Genomic DNA, 12,628 nt, shown 5'->3' with positions numbered 1-12,628 from the left:
ACAGGTGGGAGGTGTGAAGCAAAGACTAGAACATACTGCACTTCATCTGAGGCGTTCTTCTCTTATGGAGGACACAACAACAGAAGTCACCATCAAGAAATACCCACTACAGAGGCTAGCAAGCATTCATGAGCATAGCATCATGTGGCAGAAAACAGTAAAAATATATTTAGGAAATTATTGATCTTGATTTGCAATTGACCAGAGTAGACAGCAATTACTTTCTTCCACTTTTTTGTAGACCCTCAAAATCTTTGGGTAAAACTTTTCTGTAAAGCTTAGTTTTCCGGTAACAGACTAACATGACACGATCCTTAGGGTATCAGCCTGCAAGTGGTCTGATGATGGTCCATCCATTGGTGATGTTCCTGGCCTCTATATCTTTTGGTGACTATGAGAGGAATGTGATATATACATAGGGTTCTGCATATGCCCTCTGTGCCCCCAGCATAGCAGTTAGCACAGGTGGTGGCATAAAAGAGATGTGTGGAAAGCTCGGGGTTTTTCAGATTAATTTGAACTTCTGGAGCAGTGTAAAGTCACTGTAAGAAGAAAAGGCTCTAGCCCACTAACCCAACCTCACAGATTCAATGTCATACACTTCCTTTTGGACAGAGGCAGCCAGGGGTGCCCTTGCAAGTTGCAGGTTCTGGCCTTGCTGCAGTGTGAAGGAATGGGGTAGGAAGATTGGATGTGGAGAAAGAAACAGAGAAAGGAAATTGCCATGTAGAACTGGAAGGCCCCCAGAGCATGGGATTTGGCTCATGATGACTCAGCTTCTATACCAAGGGACTGAGATGTTTCTATTCTTCCTGAAATAGTTACAAATATGAATGGACATTTGACAAAATAAACTGTTACTTGCTCTCTTAATGAGCTCTTGTAGACAAGTTTTGCCAGAATGGAATATCCATTTATTGGAACATATTATGCTTCTTCATTATTTTTTGGTCTTGTCTTTTTTATGGATTGATACATAGCTACTTTCAAGTAGTTCTTGATCTATTTCGAGTTTTACAAGGATGGAAGAAGAATCCTACGAAAATAAATTGGCTTTTTAATTAAAAATGCTTATAATTAGTTCCTATCGTGCAGCTGAGATCAGGAAGTATCTGATCGTAGAAGGAATCTAAAATTAATCTCCGTAGAGAGGGAGGATGTTACCTCTGGACTGGAGTATTTGACACCTGAACCATACAGGAGGATTTTTGTTCTGCTCCAGAGAATAATATTAGGAAGACAAAATCATCCTATGAGAGGAACTCAGTGAATCCTTACACTCAACAGAACAGCAAAATTTTGTGATGAAAATGGTGAGCCATTTTTGCTGAACTATTAATCTTGTTCCCTGAAATAATGCCATTCAGCATGCTCTTCCCCTTAATATATGGAGCATATTACGAGAAGGAGGAAAAGCTTGGTGAACTTAACAAATTCCCATTTTCAAGAGGCTGAGCAGCCTATGACCTGGCAGCATGCCACAGCATGACGCAGGGCTTTGTGGAAATCAAGTTACAATGGTGAACAACTCGAAATAGAGTGCTGAGCTGTCAGATAAGTCACAGTTGGTGAATGTTAACTTCTATTTGTTATGTTCTGAGGACAAATACCATGCCCACATACCAGACAGGGCAGGGTTAGACTGCGGGGGTGAAGAAGGGAGGAAGACAGACCAGAGGAAGAAAGATATCCTTTGTAAATAAATAAAAACATCAGTCTTCCTGGTTTGCTTATGCTGCCTTGCTCATGACACCTCTGCACCAGCAGCTGGTGGGGCAAGACACTGGAAGGCTATTTATGTCCTCACATCTACCATTGGATGCACTCTGATGAGACTTACTTAATGTAAAAATTAACAAAACTTTGAATTGTAGTCAACCCTATGTGAAAACCCACTAAAAACTGTTGACCCTCTCCTGTTATATATTCTGTGAAGAAACTATGAATTTTTGGCTCTGTAAACTGTAACATTTTCCCATTACTATTTTGTTGGCCTTAATATTCATGTTGCAGTGGTGCATAGTATTTTCAGTCAGAAAGCACTATTTTGTGATTGGTATATATAATAACAGACAGGAGCTTGTGGAATTATAATTTAGGGTTCCAACTAGATTAAAGTGTTCCAGAAATGAGGTGATGATGGCGTGATATAAATAAAATGAGTATTCGCAGGCCTTATACATGTTATTTAGTACAGCTTGTCAGAATAACTTTATCTACATTTTCAATGGAAGATAATGGTAATTGTTACTGTGAATGATGCCCATCAGCATCCCGGAAAAAAAGAAAAAAGACTTTTTTTTTTTAAATGAATGAAAAGAGAATTAAAAGTATAATTAAAAATACATTAGTGTTTAAATTTGAACTTTTCTAGGAAAATGTTTGTGATTTCCTACTTTTCCTTTTGTGACTGACTGTGATAATGATAGAGGAAAAAGAACAAGCCAGCCTGTCTTTTTTTTTATCTTAGAACTTTTACCTAACAGAAAGGCTTAAATTCCAAATGGTTACATAATTAAGGCAACACCAGACTATTTTATAGATACACTGTAATAGAAATAATGGAGAAAGAAAGCTTATTTCTAGGCATTGGCTGGTGTAGTCTGTTACAAGCAGTAGCATACTGTAAGCTCTCTGATGTTGTTCCAAAAGGTCCTAAAACACTGTGGCAGGAACAATGAATACAATTGGGCCAACTGTATTACAACTCCTTTCTCGTGCCTCTGGCAAGTAACAGAATTTTCTAGGACTCAAATCTGGTTCAGAGCCATCGCACTCCCAGCCAGCTTTCTTAGAGGCTTCTGCGCGAGCTGAAGGCACCTGGCTTTGGAGTTTAGTGTGACATAGAGGAGGGTTCTGTTGGTGAAAGGAGACTCATGGTATGCACATGAGGGAATCTTCCTGCATTTTCTGCAAGTTAGGTAGCCTCGTATTTTCTGACTCTATCCCATAATGTACTCTGTTCTGTTTTGCAAGATAGGCAAATTCATTAGTGAGCAAAGAATGAAATACCCTCCACATCATAGACAGCAGTTGTCTGGCTTACTGTTTCAGTGAGTTATGAAAGTGATTTCCCTTCAGGACTTGTATATTATGATGCACATAAAAGCTAAGCTATGAGGCATATGGATGCTATGCAGCATGTATTTATCCTGTCTTCTTCGTTCACACTGAATTGTCACTGACTGGCATCACCTTCAAAGAAATGCACATGCCATCCTTCAGGCCTTGAACTTCCAAAAGAATGTTTTGTCCTTGGTCCTGTCTGGGTCTTTGGGCTTGTCTGTCTAGGTGTTCCCTGTGCACAAAAATATCAAGAGTAAAAACAGCCTTTTTGTCCTGAGTTAGCCAGGACCTTCCTTGTTTTCCCCAGCACAGTCAGTATGTCTGTGCTCATCTCCCACTGTTGGCCTAGTAAACAAAAATGGTAACAACAAGATCTTCTTTTCCTTCTTCCCCTGTTCCTACCATGAGATATGACAACAGTGGATCTGTTTCATCCTAGTGGTGCTAATAAGGTCGTGTGGAATAGTCATGGTAGTTAATTCCCTGTTGATAGTGCACCAGGCAGCTCACATCTTTCAGCACCTCTTTTTTTAGCATATCTGCAGATTTGGTCAGCCTTGTTACATAAATTACAAATGATCATGTTTTCAAAGTTTTCTCTTTAATTAGCAAAGGCTTGAAAATCAGGCGCTTTGGTGTGTTTTTGTTTGCTCACTTCTTCATTTCCTTTTTTAAAAAAATTATTTATTTTTTAATAAAAGTCAAATAACTGCTATCTTCATGTGGCTTTGAGTGTGGTAGCTATAGGCACAGATATGAGATTTTTCAGTCATGCATGATTCGACACAGTAATTGTGTACAGTCCATGTTTTCATTTTGCAGTTGAGTTTGCAATACACAGTACAGATTCACAAAGACTGACTTTAAAGTACCAAAGGGTGTTGAGATGGTATAATGTTTGCTAGACGTATCAAACGTGCTCCATTTACCACTATTCTGTCTGCCCCTTTTATGCCAGTTTACAGATCACTCTGTCAATGAATGAACTGCTTGGGCATGGTCTACAGCCCCCTGAGCAATTATTTTAGCTTCTGCCATTGCAGACTCAATTTGGCTAGAAATAAATATAGCTTTCTGTACAGTTAGTTCTGGTTCAAGCATTAATTGCTCACATACCCACAGTAAGGCTGTTCCTTGCGCTGGCTCTACACAAAGATCTCCATGCCCATATATATTAACTTCCTGTAAATATGCATCATTAGCACAGGGTTCCTTCACTTTCTGAAAATTATGGAATACGTTAGTGCATTCTCCTTCATATTCAGTTGCAATAACTAGCTGAAAGCAGTAGCAAAAGTCAACAGCATGAGGATTACTCAAAAGCCAGACTATAGTGTCTATAGTAAAGAGACTGGCTTGGTTGTTTGTTCTCTTCAGTAGCAAGAATATATTTCTGGGACATGAAAACAAACAAACAAACTTGAGGAGGTTTAGAATCCTATTGTGATGTGGACAGCAGAGACAAACCTGAGGCCCTACATCAAAATGCAAGGCACTGAAAAAGGCAAGATGGAACAGGAAAATTAAATGATTAAGCAGGGTACTGAAAATGAGAAGACCAAGAAAAAAAGGCTATATGAGGTTTTAGCATAGATTAGTCATGTGCACAAATTACAGGAGTCAGATGGGGTAACTTTTGTAATCTCACTGCTCTTAGTTTGCTCAGTCAAAGGAAGATCACTGAAACAAGTGTTACGGGGGAGAGGCAGCATGTGTGTTTGATGCAGATATTGGCAAAGACTAGGAATACAATACACACTGTTTTACCCTACGATCTTCTATCTAACAGCAAAGGTTTTATCCCAGAATGTCAAATAAGCTAGCTGTGGTGTCATCTAACAAACAACTAAGGCAACACTTCACCTAACATGGTGGGAGGGAACTGCGAACCTTCTGGAAGGTCTCACTAGAAACAATTAGCTATGTAACAAGAGCTTTGGAAAAACTGCAGTAGTGAGTCTCAATTAGCTGGTGCATTTCAAAAAGGCATCCAGAAATCTGGGTGGTTATCTAAGCTAAACTGAACCTTTCAAGGTTAACCCATCATTAATAAGTTCATTCTCAGGATTAATGGCCATGCAGTATAGTATGTGCGTGTTTAGAGAAGCCGCAAATAAATTATGAAGGTTAATAAGTGTTTCTCTGAATAAGGAGAATTATTCCTCAGGGAACCACAAAATATGCTATTAAGGTCCTAACAAAATAGGCGGCCTCTACCATTTTGAAATTGTGGCTTGTTTTGTTAAATAAGGCAGTAATTGTTTTTGTTTTAATAGTGTGACTGGCCAGGTATTCCTGTTTGAGCACTTTCTCTGTTTCTCAAGGTGAGAAGGTCAGATCCAACCCTTTAAAATTTGATTTGGAAAATAGAACCTAGGTGGGGGGGGAGTGTCAAACAGAATGTCGTTATGTATGGAGTCACAGTTCTACGGAAACGCTCTCTAGCCAGATACTGAGTGTGCAAGCCAACAACAGTTTTCACCAGGGTGCCAGACCGCTCTGGCCTTCAAAAATACATGAATGCACAAATAAACTAATGTTATGGATTCACCACTGGATTGGATGGGGATGACCTTTCTGTGGTCACTAGCTAGTTCCACTGTAGGTGCTCCATTTGAAATACCAAAGACAATATTGCAGTGTAACATCATTTTACCATCATTTCCAGATTATATTAACCGACTGACAATATCACTGGAAGGACAGCACGTATTTGATTACAGAGAGGAAGGGGGATCAGAGGGAAACAACAACAGAAATAAGTAGACACTGAGAGCGTAAAGGATATAAGAAAAACAAGAAATCAGTAAAAATGCTATTGGCAGTTTTTTGGTATATGTGGGAGACCTTTGAGATCATCCTTCGTAATACATATATGTATTATGAATATACACAGCACAGACTTATTCTGGTCATGCCAGCTTGAGTTCTGTGCTCTCAAGGGAAGGTTTAGTTTCACTGGCTGCAACTTGAAATGTTTCCTTCAAGGACTCATTGTCTCTTTTCCAGCAAACACTTCTGAAGCATAAGTAAATGACCATTGATTTTTCAGAGATCCATGAATCAACATTGCTGTAAAAACTATTATATCTTGATTCTGGCTGCAGCTGTACAGTTAAGAGGAACTATACAAAGCTTCTGCTGTCCAATTTCATATGACACAAAACTTTTATGATTCTGTAATCCCATAGAACATCACCAAAAAATAAAAATAAAAAAGAGGAGAAGAAGAGAAACCCAACTCACCAACCTTTGGTTTGTATAATGAATTTCAGTTAAGCTGGTCCAGAAATGGACTCTGTGGTCATCATGTAAATGACAACACTTTCCAAAGGTGATGACACTTTGTTGCCATATTTCCTTAGGGTTAAAATAGAAAAAAAATGCTTCATCTCAGATACCACTGTGTGGTAAGTGTTCGTAGGCATTCACTGATAGAAGTAGCTTCTGACATTAGATAATTTGGTCCTGAAAATGGGTGAAAGGAGGTGGCTTCAGCTGGACTCTGCTGTTTCTGGTTCCAAAGCTAGGAAAAAACCCCAAGGCATGAAAATGAAGGCAGGATGACCTCAGCCCAATTCAAATGCTGTACATGAGTGTTCTGTGGGCAGAATTTGAAATGTCTATCTTGATCTGTGTCCAAATACTGTGGCTAGAATCTACTTTAATCAAACAAAGAGGAAGCTTGCATAAAAACCTTCAAACAGAAATTGCCAATTTCTGTAGAACTCTGCTGACAAGCAGTTATTTTTCCTGTGTTAATATTGTTTGAGGAAAGTATTTGAACATGAAAATAAACAAAAAGATGCGTTGACTTGAAGTTGTGTGGAAGAATGAGGATAGCTGATGTCAGTGGGAATTTTGCCATGGATTTTACTGCAGTCTGGGACTTGACACATTCTATTTCTTTCTAAACATTTGCAGAGAACTGAGATGCTGAATACTAAAACCAAGCTCTGGGATCCAGTTGCAGTCAAGAAAATGTGTTGCGTGTATGCACATCTGTGTTCATGTGTGTATTTCTTATTAAGATGTCCTGTTACTGGTTCTGCTACGGCTTAAAAGCTTTTTTTCAGGTATAAGGGCTAGATCAGGCTTGTATTGACATAATCACGGGGGCAGATCAATGTGAGCTAATTCTGAGCTTGTTTCACTGTGCGTTTATTCTGAGCGGGATTAGCTCTGTTTTCTGCCCCTGGTTTCCTTGCAGATACAGGGGGTTTATCATGTCACATCTCTAGTTTTACTTTGTCATGCTTAGACATGGATATCACCTTCCTTATTTCTTTTCTAGTGGAAATTGCAATTAATTACTTTAGCTAGTGCTGAAAGACCTAATATACTTATTTACTTGAACCCGTAAAGGCTTTTTAAGATGTCAGCTGAATCAATTTTAACTTCTCTTCTTAGGAAAAAGCAATAACTTGTGAATACAGTAAGGAATCAAATATTGTGATGAATAGAGTTTTGGAAGAAGATAATGATCAATTACTCACTCTACAAAATGTTTTGAGAAAAAATGAAGTGTGGGCAGTAGTGGGAAAGAGGACAGTTTCTGAAACTGGATATTGTTATTGGTGGAGGATCAGAGAAAACAACTGAAGACTGGTTCTGTTCAGAAGTACCGTGGCATTTCTTAGTGGAAGCCAGCCAGATAAATTAGTGGAATATGAAAAAGTCCCAAGGAAGAAACTTAATGTTTTGAGTTGATGAGTATTTGCTGGCTCTTTACAAGGTTATAATGCTGGGAAGTGTGGGTGTGTATCCCAAAGTCAAAGAGAAGTATGGAGGGCTCAGCAGACTGGGAGAGATACTTGCAATCATGGTTGGAGGTCCAGGTGACCCTTAGTACTTTGATGGTTTGGAAAAGTTGGGTAAACTTTTGCAATCATCTTGTGACGTCCTTACTTGGCTAGTATCAGCTTCTTAGCTCACCATGCAGCTTCTTAATTTCCCTCCTGTGTCCAAAAGTAGTTTCATGCCTGGCTTGGAAATCTTTAACTTGTGATGATTTCAGTGACTACCAGTCAGTTTCCTCATGCTAACTCATTACTGTGTTTGCCTTAAGTAAATGCCACCACTTCAGAAGCACTGTTTAGAAAGAAGAATGCAGTACTCAACCTATAAACAAACAGTATACATGGGAATAATAGATAATTGCTATCTAAAAGTAAACTATGATCTAGTTAAGATGGAAAATCCACTTCTGACCACTGCTGTAATGAATGATGACATTAAGAACAGATAATTCCATAATGGAAACTGCTCGGAACTGCTTTATTTTAAATGGCAAGCACTTGCTTAAACATAACAATGAACAAACAAATTCATTTGTTGAGACTTGACTCTCTGTTAATCGTATACCATAGAGTAGCAGGTGTCTAAGCATGTAATGGTTTGTTTATTCTGTATTTCTGAGTTGCTCCAAGACTGCCAAGAATGCATATTCTGTCCTGGAAATAAAATCTTAGGAGAGAATTTGGAAAAGGCAATTAGCTTGTATGTCTGGCCAGGTTGTAAAGAATGAGTTATGAGTATCTTCCCAAGCAAGAAAATGCTCAGTCAAGGCCAAGACCTACAAAGAAGTCTGGAGTCTTGTGTTTATACACTATATGCTTGATTCCAGTAAATTAGAAGAACTTTGGCTTTTCATGTGAAGCTTTTTATAGAATTAATTTAAAATGTTGTAAATTTCAAACATTCACACATACTTCTATTGTCTTTTCACACAGTAGATTTCAAACGTATAAATGGGTTTTACATATTCAGAAATGTCTAAAACATCTCCAAAGGGAGCTATAAATAACATTATCCAGTGTGCTTTCAATTTTTCTATGAGGTAGCAGTTTATCCTCTTCTTTGATACAGCTTCATAGAGTCTAGTTCAACACTGAATGAAATTCAATATTAAAATATGGAGTAAAGACAGTTAATATTTGCTAGGGATACTTTAAAATCTTGTTTTCGAGAGAGCTTTACTGGTCTTTTCCTTTGTGATACTTCAGTGCCAGATTATAGCAGGATTAGTGGATTAGGTTAATATATGCAGTCATGTAGATAGCCCCTAAATGACACTATTTCCACAAGAGAAATTTTGCATACATTAAGACTATAATATTTTCTCTTCAGGATAAATTGCTCCCTGGATTAATAAACATATGTTTTTCAATTATTGTACAAAAATATAAGAATAATGAAATAAGACATCATTTTAAGGAATTAACTTAAATATCTGATTTTTATGTGTGTGTATGTTGGCTGCAAAGTGTATCATTTTCTTGCGACAGTACATTAAATAAAGGTAAAGTATAATTTGTTGTGATGAAGTAGAATCACAGAATCACCGTATCATCGGGATTGGAAGGGACCTCCAGGGATCATCGAGTCCAACCCCCCTGCCAAAGCAGGTTCCCTACATCACATCGCACACTAGGTGTCCAGGTGGGTCTTGAATATCTCCAGAGAAGGAGACTCCACAACCCTGGGCAGCCTGTTCCACTGCTCCATCACCTTCATCGTAAAGAAGTTCTTGCGCACATCTGTGCAGAACTTCCTATGCTCCAGTTTCTGGCTGTTTCCCCTTGAAAATGGATTTCTTGTATAGTTTAATTTCATCTTTCTTAGGATGTTTCCTCTCAAGGATGGATTATTACAGTAGCTGTTTGTAAATATGCGCTGTCTAGAGAAGATAAAATCATTCCACAATACAGTCAAAATGCATCGGATTCAATTTATCTTTACACAAAGCAGAATTAGAGAAATGTAAGTCTTATAAATGTGGGAGATAATCTTTTTTGTCTTCAATAAAGAACCACATCCTGTATGGTGCTTAGCATCTGCTGCCCTAATCAATATAGCTGTGAGTTGGCTTTTCTTGATAGGTTTGTTCTTTTAGCCAGCAACTGTCCAGCTATAAGAAAGCATTGTTGTTTGGTGTGAGGAGGGAAAAAGAATTATATCTTTTATGGGAAATCTAAATCATCTTGTCATCATATAACTCAAAGATGGCCAAGTATGTTTTCCCTCAAATTTGTTTAAACAAACAAATGTAATTCTTAGGTTTAGGCCTTGGAAGCCAAGTTTCCGTCCAATATGAATTTAGGACATAAAGATTTGTTTGTGATGGAAACAATGCCAGACACTTCTGCGTAGCAGTGTAATGGAGCTCTGCTAGAATGCAGCTTATAAAACCGGATTCAGGAAAACAGTGCTACTCTGTCTAATTTGGCCTGTGTCGTGTGACTACAATGGCATATTTGTGCAGCTTGGAAGGCTTTCCTTCTCTGCTGAAACGATTCAGTATTCAAACACATGTGAGAGTGCTTCTTCTACAAAGGGCCAGGGCTGAAGGCTGCGTGTCCCCCCATCCCTCCTCTGTGAGGCTTCCTGGAATGGCTGTGCACTGTCATTCACGTGTGGCTGTTTGGGCACTCAGTGCCCTGGTAGAACTACACTGTTTCATTAGTTCAGCTCTTTTTTTCCAGCAGCTTTGCAGAGTAAAATTCCCCCTCCATGGAGTTATTTGTTCTTATTCTGTGTTAGCAATTGGAACCTAGTTAGCAAATATTTTTGCATTCAATCCATATCAGTAGGTGAGAGTACTGGGGGGTGCTCACCAAGTGGGAAGCATTCACAGTTTGTGTTCTTTTGGAGCCTAAAGCAATTGTTTTGGAAAAGTTTTCCATTACTTGAAAGGAGCTGAGGTCTGTGTTCTAGACCAGGTGTGATCTTCACCAGCAACACAACTATGAAGGGAGAGAAGGAAAAAAAATCTGTCAGCATTGTTATATTAACTCTTTTGTGTTCCTTGTTTCTGAATGTTAAATTTTGTTCTGTTATCGGTATGACAGCACTTTGTCTATCATAAAAAAAAATAAATAATGAAGACAGGCTGCATTCTGGTGGAAAAAAAAAAAAAAGGAAGATATTTTGTGATTAATTCCTTGCTAGAGGGAGAAGTACAATTTTTTTCCAACAATACATCTCTGGAACGAAAAGTTACAGTACTTTTTGATCTGCAAGTTAAATTATCAATAACACTATATTTAAGATCTTGAACACTGAACAAACATGTACTTCTTGATCCGAGACCAAAACTGGGAAATTCATAAAATGGGTAATGGGTAATTTCCCCCCCCCCCCCCTTTTTTTTTTTTTTTTTTTTCCCCCGCAATTTTAAGGGCTTGTTTCCTTCTGAAAAAACAGACCTTCAGTTTATTTCTGGATTATGCTGAGATAGATTGAACCATTTAGTGGCTTTTGATGGAGATAATATCAAGGTCATGGGAGTCAGTGATAAGTGTTTGACCTGACACTGAAAGACAGATCTTGCTACATGCTCAGATTTTTTAAATCAGAATGGTTAATGAAGTTTTTAGCCTTTTTCCACCATGACCTCTGGACAAGACAAAAGTTAGAAATATCAAAATCAGCTCTTTACTGGTGTCAGCTGGAGATAGCAGAAGTTCTGGCACAGTCCCACTCCCCATTCCCTGACAAATTTTTAAGGCCCAGAGAAAGTGCAAACCAATTAATAGATTTTACAAGCCTCATTGCCAGACTCTGTAGCTAGGGATGACATCTCAACCTCCACTCCAGAGAGTTGCCTATCACCCACGGAAAGAAGTGGAAATTGAATTCCATGGTGTACAGTTAATTTGCCATAAACTGCAGTGGAGAGAAACCTGAGAGCTTATTCTGCATCTTAGTCATTTCTTACTGAGCAAATTTAGCATCCACCTCAATGGGAGTTAATTCTGACTTGGCACTGAGTAAGACTTGCTCAATACCCTGCAGATAGACTTTCTCAAGGAATTTCAGACTTCACATTTTAGATTTGACCCTTGAAAAAATGTTGAGATATATGGCTTACCTTGGCTGACCCATCCAGGTAGTAACATTGTCTCCTGGGGAAATTCTACTACTTGTATTCTACTATTCGTATGTTACATTATTGTTCTTGTTCATTTTTGTTCATGTTGTTTAATTTCTGGCATCCCATATATAACTGCACTGATGAATACTACTACCAGTAATAGCCATTTCTTGCTTTTAAGTGACACCTGTCAGCTTAGGAGCTTGGAAACAACTATGATAGAAAGATGTCTGATCCACGTTTAAAGACAGAAAATGGTAAAGGATCAATTGCTCAGGTGTTCACTTGCTCTTGTTGGTACATTTTTGTTCATATTTCCAGTCTAAATTTGTTGAAGTTCATCTTCAACTTTTGGATGGCACACCTCCTCCTCCTCCCTTTAGAACTGAAAATTTTTAAAATGAAGTCTGCTGCTATGAAAACTATGAAGAGAATTCTTTGAGGGCAAGTCCTTTCCCTGATTTTAGGGTAACGAGAAATAAGATCAGGAGGCATTTCATTTTGCCAGTGCCAAATGGAAATCAGAGCCCAGGTCTTGAATTATGCTCTTAAGCCCTGAAATGAGGTTTTCTCAGAGGAGTCATACTGACTTCAGTAGAGCCAGGGCTGGCACATGTGTCTCCCTAAGCAACAATCTTTGCAATTTTTCAACTCAAATTAAATCCCACAGATTTCAAAGCAGTGTCC

Source organism: Coturnix japonica, chromosome 2 (assembly GCF_001577835.2).
Source record: "Coturnix japonica isolate 7356 chromosome 2, Coturnix japonica 2.1, whole genome shotgun sequence".
In the NCBI taxonomy this organism is placed as follows: Eukaryota; Metazoa; Chordata; class Aves; order Galliformes; family Phasianidae; genus Coturnix; species Coturnix japonica.
Note: the sequence above shows the minus strand (reverse complement) of the source record.